We start from the raw sequence: 14,431 nt of genomic DNA, 5'->3' as shown, positions 1-14,431 counted from the left end.
GGGACTGCAACTGCTGTGTTCGGATGCAGGCTGAGTTGGCATCCCTTCGCTCCCAGCTTCAGGCAGTGTTGGCTTCGGTCACACAGCTTGAGGCTGTTTCCAATGGGCATCACTGTGGGGGTCCGGATGGGGGTTTGTTGGGGACGGCCAGCTCGTCCCACGCATCCCCTGATCGGACTACGACTGTGGTTGCCCGGGATACTGCCCGCATTGAGGCTGATCCCTCACCTGTGGTAGAGTGGGAGGTCGTTTCAAGGTGTGGCAGGGGGCGAAAGACATTCCAGAGGGCTGAACGGAAAGCCTCTCCAGTTTGTCTGACGAACCGGTTTCAGGCTCTGTCTCAGGCTGATACTGATCTTCGGCCTGACATGGCTGCTTGTCCTGTTCCAGAGGTTGCCCCTCAGTCTGCAAGATCCGGGCAGTCGCAGAGGGTGGGCTTACTGGTAGTTGGGAGCTCCAACGTCAGGCGCGTAATGGGGCCCCTTAGGGAAATGGCAGCAAGAGAGGGGAAGAAAACCAATGTGCACTCCGTGTGCATACCGGGGGGAGTCATTCCAGATATGGAAAGGGTCCTTCCGGATGCCATGGAGGGTACAGGGTGCACCCATCTGCAGGTGGTCGCTCATGTCGGCACCAATGATGTGTGTCGCTATGGATCGGAGGAAATCCTCTCTGGCTTCCGGCGGCTATCTGATTTGGTGAAGACTGCCAGTCTCGCTAGCGGGATGAAAGCAGAGCTCACCATCTGCAGCATCGTCGACAGGACTGACTGCGGACCTTTGGTACAGAGCCGAGTGGAGGGTCTGAATCAGAGGCTGAGACGGTTCTGCGACCGTGTGGGCTGCAGATTCCTCGACTTGCGCCATAGGGTGGTGGGGTTTCGGGTTCCGCTGGATAGGTCAGGAGTCCACTACACGCAACAAGCGGCTACACGGGTAGCAGGGGTTGTGTGGCGTGGGCTGGGCGGTTTTTTAGGTTAGATGGCCTTGGGCAAGTACAGAAAGGGCAACAGCCTCAACGGGTGTGGGGCAAAGTCAGGACATGCGGGGACCAAGCAGCAATCGGTATTGTAATTGTCAACTGTCGAAGCTGCGTTGGTAAAGTACCGGAACTTCAAGCGCTGATAGAAAGCACCGAAGCTGAAATCGTTATAGGTACAGAAAGCTGGCTTAAGCCAGAGATAAATTCTGCCGAAATTTTTACAAAGGTACAGACGGTGTTTAGAAAGGATAGATTGCATGCAACCGGTGGTGGAGTGTTCGTCGCTGTTAGTAGTAGTTTATCCTGTAGTGAAGTAGAAGTGGATAGTTCCTGTGAATTATTATGGGTGGAGGTTACACTAAACAACCGAACTAGGTTAATAATTGGCTCCTTTTACTGACCTCCCGACTCAGCAGCATTAGTGGCAGAACAACTGAGAGAAAATTTGGAATACATTTCACATAAATTTTCTCAGCATGTTATAGTCTTAGGTGGAGATTTCAATTTACCAGATATAGACTGGGACACTCAGATGTTTAGGACGGGTGGTAGGGACAGAGCATCGAGTGACATTATACTGAGTGCACTATCCGAAAATTACCTCGAGCAATTAAACAGAGAACCGACTCGTGGAGATAACATCTTGGACCTACTGATAACAAACAGACCCGAACTTTTCGACTCTGTATGTACAGAACAGGGAATCAGTGATCATAAGGCCGTTGCAGCATCCCTGAATATGGAAGTTAATAGGAATATAAAAAAGGGAGGAAGGTTTATCTGTTTAGCATGAGTAATAGAAGGCAGATTTCAGACTACCTAACAGATCAAAACGAAAATTTCTGTTCCGACACTGACAATGTTGAGTGTTTATGGAAAAAGTTCAAGGCAATCGTAAAATGCGTTTTAGACAGGTACGTGCCGAGTAAAACTGTGAGGGACGGGAAAAACCCACCGTGGTACAACAACAAAGTTAGGAAACTACTGCGAAAGCAAAGAGAGCTCCACTCCAAGTTTAAACGCAGCCAAAACCTCTCAGACAAACAGAAGCTAAACGATGTCAAAGTTAGCGGAAGGAGGGCTATGCGTGAAGCGTTCATTGAATTCGAAAGTAAAATTCTATGTACCGACTTGACAGAAAATCCTAGGAAGTCTGGTCTTGCGTTAAATCAGTAAGTGGCTCGAAACAGCATATCCAGACACTACGGGATGATGATGGCATTGAAACAGAGGATGACACGCGTAAAGCTGAAATACTAAACACCTTTTTCCAAAGCTGTTTCACAGAGGAAGACCGCACTGCAGTTCCTTCTCTAAATCCTCGCACAAACGAAAAAATGGCTGACATCGAAATAAGTGTCCAAGGAATAGAAAAGCAACTGGAATCATTCAATAGAGGAAAGTCCACTGGACCTGACGGGATACCAATTCGATTCTACACAGAGTACGCGAAAGAACTTGCCCCCCTTCTAACAGCCGTGTACCGCAAGTCTCTAGAGGAACGGAGGGTTCCAAATGATTGGAAAAGAGCACAGATAGTCCCAGTCTTCAAGAAGGGTCGTCGAGCAGATGCGCAAAACTATAGACCTATATCTCTTACGTCGATCTCTTGTAGAATTTTAGAACATGTTTTTTGCTCGCGTATCATGTCATTTCTGGAAACCCAGAATCTACTATGTAGGAATCAACATGGATTCCGGAAACAGCGATCGTGAGAGACCCAACTCGCCTTATTTGTTCATGAGACCCAGAAAATATTAGATACAGGCTCCCAGGTAGATGCTATTTTTCTTGACTTCCGGAAGGCGTTCGATACAGTTCCGCACTGTCGCCTGATAAAGTAAGAGCCTACGGAATATCAGACCAGCTGTGTGGCTGGATTGAAGAGTTTTTAGCAAACAGAACACAGCATGTTGTTATCAATGGAGAGACGTCTACAGACGTTAAAGTAACCTCTGGCGTGCCACAGGGGAGTGGTATGGGACCATTGCTTTTCACAATATATATAAATGACTTAGTAGATAGTGTCGGAAGTTCCATGCGGCTTTTCGCGGATGATGCTGTAGTATACAGAGAAGTTGCTGCATTAGAAAATTGTAGCGAAATACAGGAGGATCTGCAGCGGATAGGCACTTGGTGCAGGGAGTGGCAACTGACCCTTAACATAGACAAATGTAATGTATTGCGAATACATAGAAAGAAGGATCCTTTATTGTATGATTATATGATAGCGGAACAAACACTGGTAGCAGTTACTTCTGTAAAATATCTGGGAGTGTGCGTACGGAACGATTTGAAGTGGAATGATCATATAAAATTAATTGTTGGTAAGGCGGGTACCAGGTTGAGATTCATTGGGAGAGTGCTTAGAAAATGTAGTCCATCAACAAAGGAGGTGGCTTACAAAACACTCGTTCGACCTATACTTGAGTATTGCTCATCAGTGTGGGATCCGTACCAGGTCGGGTTGACGGAGGAGATAGAAAAGATCCAAAGAAGAGCGGCGCGTTTCGTCACCGGGTTATTTGGTAACCGTGATAGCGTTACGGAGATGTTTAATAAACTCAAGTGGCAGACTCTGCAAGAGAGGCGCTCTGCATCGCGGTGTAGCTTGCTGTCCAGGTTTCGAGAGGGTGCGTTTCTGGATGAGGTATCGAATATATTGCTTCCCCCTACTTATACCTCCCGAGGAGATCACGAATGTAAAATTAGAGAGATTAGAGCGCGCACGGAGGCTTTCAGACAGTCGTTCTTCCCGCGAACCATACGCGACTGGAACAGGAAAGGGAGGTAATGACAGTGGCACGTAAAGTGCCCTCCGCCACACACCGTTGGGTGGCTTGCGGAGTATCAATGTAGATGTAGATGTAGATGTAGTCGAAGGAAAGGGAAATTTTGTCAAAATTCAATGAAGGCACTGTTGGGCGATGAAATCTGGGGCCGCTGGCAGAGTGTGGTAACAGCCAACAGCCAGCGGGCCAGGCAAGGTAAACATGGCACTCGCAGGTACGGAGCTACGGCAGCAATATTACATGCACAATTTGTTTTGAGTGAAGCAACAACGAGGCAGAAAACTGCAACGTTGCTTTAAGTTATTGCGATGTATGAGGCGGGGAACTAGGCCAGAGCCAAGAGTGGCTATTTGTAAGTAGCCGACGTGTGGAAATTTATCCCTGCCATAGTTTCTGTCTCTCTCTCTGACACTACGTCGGAAGCGAGGGAAAAACTGATATAAATAGACAGTTTTAGCTTGGGATGGAGTGTGCCAAGTCAGTCGAGCATTGGGATGAACATGTGCTGGGTTTCGCTTGTAGGGGCCAGTGTGGGAACAATGTTATAAGTATTCTGCATAAACTTGTATTCTGTTTTCTGTGTACTTGATCGGGCTATATTCGGCGTCCGGGGACACAACACCGGGGTGGGACGGAATGGCAACTTGGAAGTTGGAGATCAGACGGTTTGCCTGAAAGAGGGCAGTGACAATGGTCTACAGCAGGTCCAGGAGGGGCTCGGTTCCACTCGAGTCTACGGGCCACATTCGCTTCCCACCTGCAGTACCGAGGTCGGGGCGAGACGTATACAGCGGGAGGCGCAGGAGCGCTGCAACAGCGCCAGAGATGGCGGCGGGTGTTGCCATCTGGCAAGCACCACTAGTGGCAAGTTGCGGCACAGCATCCAGGAGGGTACGGGTTCGAGTCCAATCCTATTCTAGGAGCAGCGGTGGGCCAAGGGGCACGGGTGACCAGTACACCCACCTTCGTCCCAGGCCAAATGTGGCAGAGGGTGGTGAGGACCAGGGACTGTAGGAGTCTCCGGAGTCATGGGCAGCAGTGCGACGCAATGCGCAACACATCAGCAGACAGTGACTAGGAGAGCTCGGCCGACTTCCAGCGGGGCGGCCTTGATGATGGCGCCAGCAGCGGCGTCAGCATATCAGGAGTCTGCTGAGCTGGCTGGACTCGCGGGGCAGTGCACTTCACTTCACCCATCGAGTAGTGTAAGTCATCTGAATAAACAGATGTTACTGAATACTGCTGTATCACACTGCACTGCCCCTTGGCACTCTTGAACTTGCTCGGCCTCCTGAAAAAATACTGCGCGGTGGGTCCTGGCTTCAGCTCTGCCATCTGGAGTCCCGGGTTCGACACACCGACCCCACAACAGGTGGAGAGGGGGGAGGGTGTAGGGATCCATGTGGATGCTGAGGAAAACACGTGATGTCTACCAGGGGTGGGGATGGGTGTGAGAGTGGTTGGGGTATTTAATTGATCAATTTAATTGATCTGCATATGAATTTGATATCAAAACTGCACCTATGCCGCCATCTCCCTACTACTGACGTGGAATTTGACAGGTTCATTTCTGTTTTGGCAGGCGAGAAACAGGTAATTATTGGTGCTCCTTACATTGATTCCAGCACTCTGTACATCACTGTAATACTGGCGTTACGTGACACTTTTCATAGCTGCACATATTCTTTCTTTCTATTATATTCATCTGTGGAATGTAGATAGAATGAGTTTTTATATGATTATGTTTTTACCTGTTGTTAGTTAAATTTAATCATCCTGGTCCCATGATACGCAAGGAAATGAAAAATACTCCGGCATTTCTTTGTGAAAACCTTTTCATGGAATGTTCTATATATGACATCACGTGGCATAAAGCATCTGCGTTCAGGTGTTTTCGCTTTTATACTTTGCAGCATTTTACTATCTTTTGTTGTGTGCACTCTGTGCCTCTTATCAGTCCATCATGATATCAACCTCGCCTTCTAGGAATTGTTATGGGACGTGTGACGATATTTGGAACTCATTAATCATATAGTCAAAGAGGTAATACTCAGTCTGTGTACCAAGACGACGTTTCGATCAGATTTATCAGAAGATAACTACCTTTTACACGTAAGACTTCCTGTCAGTAGAAACTAAGCATGGAACAGATCGGCGTATCAGGTGTTCACTGGATACCCTCGAAAATACGGTAAAATGTCCCTTATGATAATGAGTCAGGATAATATGACACTCAACACCTTCACTGTATTAAGGAAAGAAATTCTATCGTGATAGGGGTAGTGATTTTGAAAATGTAAATCCAACATTTAAGTCGCCAGTAAAGTTACTACGTCCACAGATCCGAATAACTCAAGAAGAGTGATGATAAAAGGTCATTTTGCTATAAATAAGATGCTGCATGCTAATTATGCATTTCACAACGAACTCAGATAGAAATCTCACTTTGAGTAATTATGTGTGTCTGAGGGCAAAGACGAATTACAGGCGCCGAGAAACGTATTATCTGACACACAAACTTGTAAAACAGTAGAAATTTAATTAACCGCCCACTCTCTACGTGACGAAAGACAAACAATAAATTTAATTAAACCTCACGAGAGCTTCTCCTAAGCAGATAGAGCGAAATAGTCTCCGCGAAGCTCTTATACAAGGAAAGCGATGGGACATCTACGTGCAAGATGCGAATTCATCGTATTTTCTACTTTGAATGAACATTCTTTCTACTGCCGAGATCAGTATTCAACACCGATAAGTGATATTTAAACTACCTGATGCACAGCGATCAAGTTCGTATCCTCTGAAATGATGGTTTGCTTGTGTAGCAAAACTGTCTCTGATTTTACGTATTCTATCTATTGGAAGATGTAATGTTAATCATTATGAGTGATCTCTCTTTATTTACCATATATGTATGATTCGCTGATGACATTGTTGTCCTCAGTGAAAGTGAAGAATTAGAGGATCTACTGAATGGAATGAACAGAGTAATGAGTACAGGATATGGATTGACAGTAAAACGAAAAAGACGAAAGTAATGAGAAGTAGGAGAATTGACAACAGCGAGAAACTTAACGTCAGAACTGGGGATCATGGAGTAGACGAAGTTAAGGAACTCTGCTACTTAGGTGGCAAAATAACGCGTGATGGATGGAGCAAGGATGTCATAAAAAGTAGACTAGCACTGGCAAAAAGGGTATTTCTGGCCAAGAAAAGTCTGCAAGTATCATAAGCCTTAATTTGAGACAGCAGTTTCTGCGAATGTACGTTTGGAGCACAGCATTGTGTGGTAGTGAAACATGCATGTGAGAAAGCCGAAACAGAAGAAAATCGGAGCATTTGAGATATGGTGCTACAGAAGAATGTTGAAAATTAGGTGGACTGACAAGGTAAGCAATGAGGATGTTCTCCGCAGAATCGGCAAGGAAACGAATATGGCTCTGAGCACTATGGCTCTGAGCACTATGGGACTAAACATCTGTGGTCATCAGTCCCCTAGAACTAAGAACTACTTAAACCTAACTAACCTAAGGACATCACACACATCCATGCCCGAGGCAGGATTCAAACCTGCGGGAAACGAATATACGGGAAACACTACAAGGAGAAGGGACAGGATAAAAGGACATGTATTAACGTCTCAAGGAGGAACTGCTATGGTACTAGAGGGAGCTGTAGAGAGTAAAAACTGTGGAGGAAGAGAGAGATTGGAATACATCCAGTAGATAACTCAAGATTATATATATATATATATATATATATATATATATATATATATGGTTGGAACTTCTGATGTAACGTACCACATTCTACCCTCAGAATAGGTGTTCATGACTCGATCAGGTTCCACAGTCACTACCGACCTAATTCCAATACGGCTACATTCCCTATATCATCCTCTTCGCCGTGGAGCGTACTTTCTGCAGCGCCACCAATTATGCCACCCTTTGTCTCGCCAGTCATCACTTGCTTCATTTCAATCATCAGTTTCAGTTTCGTCACGTCTACTGATCAGGGACAGATCATGTCACCATCACATTAACCGCCATCTACACTCATCTCTATTCCACCTTCTTACCGAGCGAGATGGCGCAGTAGCATGACACTAGACTCGCATTCCGGAGGGTGGAGGATCAGACACCTGTTCGGCCATCCAGATTTAGGTTATGGTTGTTTCCCCAAATCGCTAAAGGCAAATTCCTGGATTGTTTCTATGAAAACGATACGGCCAATTTCTTTCCCCAACTTTTCCCAATCCGAGAGTATTCTCCGTCTCTAACGACCTCGTAATCTCCTTTCTTTACTTCCTATTTGACTCCTTCATCCACATAATCCTTCACTCCCTCATTTATTTACTTGGAAGTTCTTTCCACATTTCGCATCTACACCGTTGCTAAGATGTTTTCCGCTCTACTTCTGCGTTGCCTGTTAATTTGTAATCATCGTAACTACAGCTAACGCCGGAGCTCCACCATCAGGACCATCACCACAAAGACTACACATGCTAAAGTCATCAACTGCCTCATTCTTACTGTCCACACGTCACCAGCCTCACCGCACCACACCCACTCTCAACAACTTCAACTTCATCAGCTGCATCCTCATCAGTGTCAGCCACATCAGAATCAGTCCCATCAGTACCAGCGTCAGCTCTACGAACTGAATGCACTAAAAGGAAGGCCATTCATCGTCCTCGCCTCAGCATTGACATTGGCCGAGTGCCAGAAACCAATAATCCCCCGCCCCCGTTCCGTAAACCTTACATCACTGTTGAGGCCCCTCCTCCAACACCGTAATTTTTCTTAATCCAACTCTGACACACACTTTTGCCAGTTGTTTATCCTGTCCCACGATGTCTACATCTACATCACTTCTTGCAATTCATAACTAAGCGCCTGGCAGGGGTACATCGAAACATCTTTAAGCTACTTCTCTGTCGTCCCGCTCTCTAACAGCGCTCAGGAGAAACGAACACTTCAGTCTTTCCTCGCGACCTCCGATTTCTCTTATTTTATTATTATTTTATTATGATTACCATTTCTTCCTAAGTAGGTGGGTGCCAACAAAATGTTTTCACAATAGTACAAATAAACGGGTATTCAACGAATTGCTTCCTATTTTGTTAACTCCTTTGATCATGAAGCGATTGGTGCATTTATCACTCAAATTTTTCACTGTAACTTGTTGTCGGTTGGTGACACAGTGAACATTTTCATTCTTTTAAGATGGCTTATAAACTCAAGATGTCGTCCGAATTGGCAGGAGCTCCATCTGATGCCACCGAAATAGTGTTTGTAAATGGAATCGAATTTTCCTTAAAAAAAATCACTCATGAAATTAAATATTGACTCGCCTTTAGTGTCAGTTTTCAAAGTTTTCAGGAATAGCAGCTCTTCATGCATTTTTTCGTCCATAACAATTCGAAAATATGCCGATAATAATGCTTCATTATCAGGTAAAGTCGACTCGTCCAGTTGAATAGAAAAATGAGTGATTTGCAGATAAGTACACAAGAAGCTTTCAATATCAGAGCTCATTTCATCAATACGTCTTTGTACAGTGCTGTTACTTAAAGGAATTCTTTTGATTACGTCAAGTGGAGGTTTGTGCAGAACAGTTGTTAAAACCTCTTCAATAGCGGGTAAAATTAACTGTTCTCCGATGGTGTGCGGTTTTCCAGATTTCGCTATAAGCAATAAGATGATGTAAGATACCCGCAAGCCATCATCGTTACTTTGCGATGTTGAAGCGAACATACTGTCCACGGTGGGTCTCTTATCATATTTTTCCTTCAATGTTTGAAAGTATTTCAAGTCTTTACCTATTTAATCAGGATGACACGAGTCACTGCTCAAAACTTTGTTGCATAAAAGACATATGAGCAATCGTTGCTCTGCCACTGATGGAAGAAAACCAACTTTCAGATAATAAACACTGTATTGTCGACATTTATGCTTAGATTCAGCGATTTTTCGTATCAGTTGTAGCCTGCAAAGAAAAAAAAAATGTTTGTTTTAGTAATCATGAGGTGATTTTAACACGATATGTCTATTTTAACAGAATAGAATAGAATTAATTATTGCAATAAAAAAACCAAAATAGATGCGGAAAAACTGTTTCTAATTATTAAAAGCAATAAACTGTTAAGACCCGTTGTTTAATCGTCGAAGCTTTAGCAGCCACGAGATTAAGTAGCCGGTTTTTAATTAATGATTAAAGAAAATGTACACCTAATTCACGAGACCAATGCCTCGTTTCATAAGCATAGATTCTCTTTATTAGTTAACTGTATTATTATTTAGTTGTATTGCATTCAATAAGAGCAACGCCTTATTGGTTAGTACTGATTCTTATTGTTAATACAAAAAATAAGACTGAGAAGCTTGAAAAGTTATTTATTATAAATTTAGTATATCGCTAACAAATGGGCAGGTACGTATTTTTACGGCACTGGCAAACACTGACATCGATTTACTCACACTTTTATTCTCAAAAATTCCGGATACAAATGAGTAACGTTTCGTCCTTGGCATTCGTATTCATATTAGTGAAGCTTGCAAGCACAGCCAACTCGTATTTCGTCCCTCTGCACGTCTAAGCAAGCATCTCGGGCGAGCGGGCGCGCGGGCGGCACTTTGCATGTCTCTACATGCGTTGTACTGAATATCGGATATAATTGGTTTTACAAGTTGCAGTCGCTGACCTTCTTAAAATACACTAGGTACTCAAAAAAAAATTAAGGTGGTTAAAAATTTTCGTGGACCCCCACTTCCAACTTGTGAACCTCCATTTCTTTTCACGCCAACGTGGAGCCCCGTCTGGTCTCCCGGGGACCCCTGGGGGTCGACCTGGACCACTTTGGTAACCACGGATTTAGAGTAAATTGTCACTTCTTGCTCCTTGCAGATAACTTGATTAAATCATTCTGCAATTCGTTTCGATCATCTGATGACTTTACATGACCGTAAATGACAGCATCTTTTGCAAACAATCTAATAGCGCTGCCCAGGTTGTCTCCTATATCGTTTATTTACATCAGGAACAACAGAGGGCGTATAACATTTCCTCGGGAACTTCTATTTTACTCGATGACTTTCTGTCAGTTATTAAGAACTGAGATTTTCGACCGAAAATAACGAATCCATTAACACATCTGAGACGATACTACATAGACACGCAATTTAATTAGAAGTAGCTTGTGAGGAATGGTGTCAAAAGCTTTCTGGAAATCTAAAAATACGGAATCAGTTTGAAATCTCGTGTCGCTACTACTGATTACTTCGTGAGAATAAAGAGCTAGTTGTGTTTCACAAGAACGACATTTACCGAATCAGTGTTGGCTGTTTGTCAATAAATCGGTTCCTTTGAGATGATTCATAATGTTCGAGCACAATATGTGTTGCAATGTTTCAAAATCCTATTGCAGATCGACTTTGATGATATGGGTCAGTAATGCAGCAGATTACTGCTGTTTCCTTGTGTAACTTTCCAGTCTTTGGCTACGGATCTTTCTATGCGTGAGCGGTTGTATATGACTGCTAAATTTAGACCTATTCTATCAGCATACTCTGAAAGGAACTTTACTGGTATACAACCTAGACTGGGAGCATTGCCTTTCTTAAGTGGTTTACCTGCATCGCTGCACCCAGGATATCTACTTCTAAATTATTCATGTTGGCTGTTGTTTTTAATTCGAATTCTGGAGTATTTATTTCGACTTCTTTTGTGAAGGAATTTCGAAAAACCGTGTGCTCGGTAACTCCGCTTCAGCGGCGCTGTCGTCAATAACATCGCCATTGTTATCGCGCAATGAAGGTATTGAATGCGTCTTGCCACTGTGTACTTAACATAGGACCAAAGTCTCTTTGGGCCTTCTGCAGATTTCGAGACAGAGTTTCGTTGTGTAAAGCATGGTTGGTTTGGGGAAGGAGACCAGACAGCGTGGTCATCGGTCTCATCGGATTAGGAAAGGATTGGGAAGGAAGTCGGCCGTGCCCTTTCAAAGGAACCATCCCGGCATTTGCCTGGAGTGATTTAGGGAAATCACGGAAAACCTAAATCAGGATGGCCGGACGCGGGATTGAACCGTCGTCCTCCCGAATGCGAGTCCAGTGTCTAACCACTGCGCCACCCCGCTCGGTATTGTGTAAAGCATTAGGAGCATCTAGCACTGAAATTGACGCTAAATTTCGAACTTCTATAAAACTTCGCCAACCTTGGGAATTTTACGTTCTTTTAAATTTGCCATGCTTTTTTTTGTTGCTTCTGCAATAGTTTTGTGTACCATCGGGGATCAGTACCATCTCTTATAACTTTATTTGGTATACATGGTATTCGGGAGTGACCGTTACAGACTTCTAGGACGTGTAGATAATGTTTTGAATAGGAACCCATGTGCAGAAACGTACTGTTTCCGATCTACTACAGTTTCAGTTCAGATGTGTAACGTTTACACGCCTGCTGAGGGAAAGAGAAGTTGCTTGTCCTGGTGTGCAATAGGGTAGACCCGATGATGTGTACTGGTATTTAGGGTTGATAAATGTACCTCCAGGAGAACCATAAGCGGCTATTAGCGGTGCTCTCTGCCGGAGATTAATGTATAAAGCTGGCTCTAAAGGTAGTACGACCTGTACGAAACTAATCCGTATGCGACGTATCACACCCCTCACAGCGACTTGGCTGTTCTCGTTGTTTTTCTTATTGATTACTGTTGAAACTACACGGTTGACTAATCCTTAACGTGACCACCGCTTATATTCGACTTAAATGCAGGAACCCGTCACAGGCAGCTAGTGGCAGCTCTAGCCTTGGCCAGTATACAAAGCGTGTCAGGAGGACGCGGATAACAAAGCAATACCTGTCGTAATGCGGTTCAAATGGTTCAAATGGCTCTGAGCACTACGGGACTTAACATCTATGGTCATCAGTCCCCTAGAACTTAGAACTACTTAAACCTAACTAACCTAAGGACATCACACAACACCCAGCCATCACGAGGCAGAGAAAATCCCTGACCCCGCCGGGAATCGAACCCGGGAACCCGGGCGTGGGAAGCGAGAACGCTACCGCACGACCACGAGATGCGGGCTCGTAATGCGGAAACGAAGTGTTTTTTCTGACGTCAAAAGAACATGATCATTGGTTTTCAGGCAAAAGGTGGAAGCACTTCCGATATGGCTAAGTCTGTTAACTGTTCGTGTGCCACTGTGCTTATAGTATACCGTACACGGCAAAATAGCGCAATCCAAAACCGTCGCCGAGACAGCTGTGATAAACCATGGGCCATAGCTGACAGTCGTGAATGATGATAGCAGAGAGATATACGAACAAAGAGATATGCAACTGTTGAGCAACTGATCGCCCAGAGTAGTTGGGTAATGGGGCTCCAAGGACACTTTTGACATCAAATTGATATAAAAATCAATTGAAGTGAATAATTAAATACCTCCACCACCCCACCCCCATCCCTGGATGACGTCATGGGTTTTCCCCCAGCTGGCATGTGGATCTCTCCCCTCCCCTCCCTATCCTGCTCTCCCACCTGCTCTATTGGTAGGAATTTTGAATGCTGGCAGGAATTTCGAATTTTGAGGGAAATTCAAAAAACGGTGGGAATTTCAAAAATGCCGGGAATTTCTTCGTGCCAATGCTTTTCTGACGTCCCACCCCTCCTCCCACCTGAGGAATTTACGGGAAATTCAAAATGGCTGTGCCCTTTCTGGAATTGGAACTCCAGTCAAGAGCAGCCACCCTACACAGGTAGACTGTCCATATGCAGGAGAGGAAGGTAAGGTTAGTGTACTTCATTTATTTTGGGTGAGAAACTGAAGTAAAGATCGCTCCTAATTACGAAATTAATCACAACGATTAGATCTTATTACACATCTAGCTGTATAGCACCACACAAGGAGCGCCTAAAATCGTAGTACAGCTCATAAACTGACGATATCATACAAGTGGTGTTATCCTGCTGGAAAAAAATTCACAATCCCACCTGAAACTAGTGGCAGATACACAGGATGATACTTACACCCGCAAGCAGACAGGAAGAAGGCTAAAGTGGATGGTACTACCCTTATTTTTGGCGGGAAATATGTTCAACTGGCGAGATGTTGGTGTTGAAGAGAGAGACATTACCTATAAGCATGGACCTGAGGACTGTGTCCATCGCTGTTTGACGTCAGAGTTGCTACAGACGCTTCCCTCTGCATTGCTCGGCTAACACTTTGCAGCCCTGATGCTCGAAATTCTGGAAGGCCAACACACGCTATCACAACTGATGAAAAATGCTTCACTATTCTAATAAAACATCGAAATTGTTGTGAAAAAAAACAGCAGTCACAAACAGTGGATCATAATGCGCCTTAGCACTCTCCAGAACGCTTTTTCAAACGTCCACTGCACACTACTGTTCAACCTGCCCCGGCAGGCAGGGCGTTCGACCAGCCTCCTCAGCCAAGCACGAGGCAGTCCGGACAGTCAGCACTATCGATGCCGACAAAAGCTAAATATACACAATAGGCCGCAACGCCGGTGGGCCAGAGGACAAAGCGAGATAAATGACTTCTTTCCCACCCGCATGTTGTTTGTCTAATAGGGCAGCTGCGACCACCTGTGGAACATGCCCCTACACCTCCGCCCGCAAACACACATTCTTC

The sequence above is a fragment of the Schistocerca americana genome, chromosome 4 (assembly GCF_021461395.2).
Source record: "Schistocerca americana isolate TAMUIC-IGC-003095 chromosome 4, iqSchAmer2.1, whole genome shotgun sequence".
In the NCBI taxonomy this organism is placed as follows: Eukaryota; Metazoa; Arthropoda; class Insecta; order Orthoptera; family Acrididae; genus Schistocerca; species Schistocerca americana.
Note: the sequence above shows the minus strand (reverse complement) of the source record.